At 51.8% G+C, this 2589-nt stretch overlaps 1 pseudogene; it reads left to right on the top strand.

The window, feature by feature from the left end:
- The window catches only part of LOC107298629, a 41136-nt pseudogene extending 40422 nt beyond the window's left edge, over window positions 1-714 (top strand).
- The last annotated feature ends 1875 nt before the right edge of the window (window positions 715-2589 follow it).

Genomic DNA, 2589 nt, shown 5'->3' with positions numbered 1-2589 from the left:
ACACTGCTGGCTCATATTTAAGTGACTGTCCACTAGGACCCCGAGGTCCCTCTCACAGTTACTACTATTGAGCAAGTGGAATACTGGCTACCTCAGGGTTGGGGAAAGCTCTTGGAGGCCTAGTGCAGGCCCTGGTTTGCCTGTTATAGGCATCTCTAGGCCTCCCCCACCCTGTGCTCTGTTTCCCAACCCTTGTGCCACCCAGTTCTTTCCCACCCCAGGGTCTCCACAGGCTTTTTCTCTCTCCCACTGGGTCCCTGCATGCCTCACACCCTCCTCTTTCTTTGTAAGATTTCTTATCTCATGTTGGGGAAGGAGGGGAGGGCATGCATCCTTGACCCTTGGGACTGTGTCCTGGAAGCAGCCCTTATTTTCAGTGGGCCCTGGCTTCGTCCCTGGGCCATGCAGTGGACTTGTGGAAGCGGCTGCCATATTGTCACGCAGATATGTTTTGATTGGCATCCTTCTCAGATTGAGCGATTCTCTTCTCCATCATTGCCAGTCTGACAGGGAAATTAGGACATTTCAAACTGCACAACTAAGCTATGGTTTCCCTCTAAAACAGCCATTTGTTTTGCCAGTCGGTTTGTAGCCTTTGAAAATCAAAGAATCACAGAGGATCTCTCTGATTTCCCTGATGATTCTCCAAATTCTGAGCCAGATTCGACAAACATCATGGAAGTTCAGGTCCTCGGGGATGGCGACAATGAGTAGACACAAATGTTTGAAAAAACCCGGGAATGAATTTTTTTAACTTAAGAATATGTCGGCTGCTCAGTCTGAAAGCTTGTCCCTCCCTGGACCCGGCTGTTTTGGCCAACTACCGTCCTGTCTCCAACCTTCGCTTTCTTGCGAAGGTTGTTGAGAGTGTGGTGGCACGACAGCTCCCTCAGCACCTTGAAGAAACTGTCTATCTAGACTCATGCCAGTCCGGCTTCCGGCCTGGGCACAGCACGGAAACGGCATTGGTCGCGTTGGTTGATGATCTCTGGAGGGCTCGGGATAGAGGCTGCTCTATCCTGGTCCTGTTAGATCTCTCAGCGGCTTTCGATACCATCAACCATGGTATCTTGTTGCACCGGTTAGAGGGGTTGGGTTTGGGGGCACCATCTTACGGTGGTTCTCCTACCTCTCGGACCGGTCGTAATTTGTGTTGGCAGGGGGGCAGAGGTCGACCTCGAGGTGCCTCACTTGTGGGGTACCGCAGGGGTCAGTCCTCTCGCCTCTCCTGTTCAACATCTATATGAAGCCACTGGGTGAGATCATCTGTGGTTTTGGGGTGGAGTTTCATCAGTACGCAGATGACACCCAGTTGTATATCTCCACCCCAGACCACCCCAACGATGCCGCGGAAGTGATGTCCCAGTGCCTGGAGGCCATGCGAGTCTGGATGGGGAGGAACAGGCTTCGACTCAACCCGTCCAAGACCGAGTGGCTGTGGTTTCCGGCATCACGACACAGCCAGTTGGCTCCATCCCTGGCTATCGGGGGCGAGTCATTAGCCCCCGCGGAGAGGGCCCGCAACCTGGGCGTCCTCCTGGATACTCGGCTGTCTTTAGATGACCATATGACAGCCGTGGCCAGGGGGGCTTTTCATCAGGTTCGCCTGATACGCCAGTTGCGCCCCTTTCTGGATCGTGACGCTCTACGCACGGTCANCTCACTTTACTTTTGGATATTCTGAGTATTTGAATGCCAATTCTTTTGTTCTGGTTAATGACTACAATAAAGTTAAGATGATGATAATGATAATGCAACCCAGAAGGATGCAGTAAAGTTGAGAAATATTGAAAAGAATAACACTTTGATTCAACTGATAAAGGAGAGTATTTATAGCTCAGGGTTGACATGAGGGGTCCTTGGTGCTCTCTGAACTTGGTTGTTTCCTTGTGTTTCTGAGCACACCCAAATGACACATATACACATACATACACACACATACACACACACAAAGCACAAGACTTGCCACAGCCTCGTCCTCCTCCCCCACCCCCAGCAACTTTCTGACAAATTATTACAGCCCTCAGTCTTCTTCAGGCTCTTCCCCCACACACACGCAAAGCAGGCAGGGGACGCCTGCCTGTTTATCCCGGCCCCGGCAATCTTGTTCACTTGTTTTCTGAGCTGGGAAGGAGTCTGATTCACACACACACACACACACAGCACAAGACTTGCCAGAACCTCGTCCTCCCCCACCCCCAGCAACTTTCTGACAAATTATTACAGCCCTCCGTCTTCTTCAGGCTCTTCTCCCCCCCACACACCCGTGCAAAGCAGGCAGGGGGCACCTGCCTGTTTATCCCGGCCCCAGCAATCTTGCTCACTCATTTTCTGACCTGGGAAGGAGTCTGTGATTCACATACACACACACACACACACACACACACACAAAGCACAAAGCACAAGACCTGCCAGAGCCTCGTCCTCTCCCCTATCCCCCAGCCAAATACTTCCAGCAATTCGCCCCGTGCACGCGATTGACTTTACACTGCTCCTAAAAGCTGTGAATTAAAAAAACTTTAAGCCTGTGATACAGGCAACTCTGTGCGCTTCTCCTGGCCCAAAAGGGGAAACTGGTGGGCGGGCCGG

This window comes from Protobothrops mucrosquamatus, unplaced genomic scaffold, assembly GCF_001527695.2.
Source record: "Protobothrops mucrosquamatus isolate PMUCROS unplaced genomic scaffold, P.Mucros_1.0 scaffold4149, whole genome shotgun sequence".
Classification (NCBI taxonomy): domain Eukaryota; kingdom Metazoa; phylum Chordata; class Lepidosauria; order Squamata; family Viperidae; genus Protobothrops; species Protobothrops mucrosquamatus.
The sequence above is the reverse complement of the archived record's forward strand: the minus strand, read 5'-3'. Positions and strand labels throughout refer to the sequence as shown.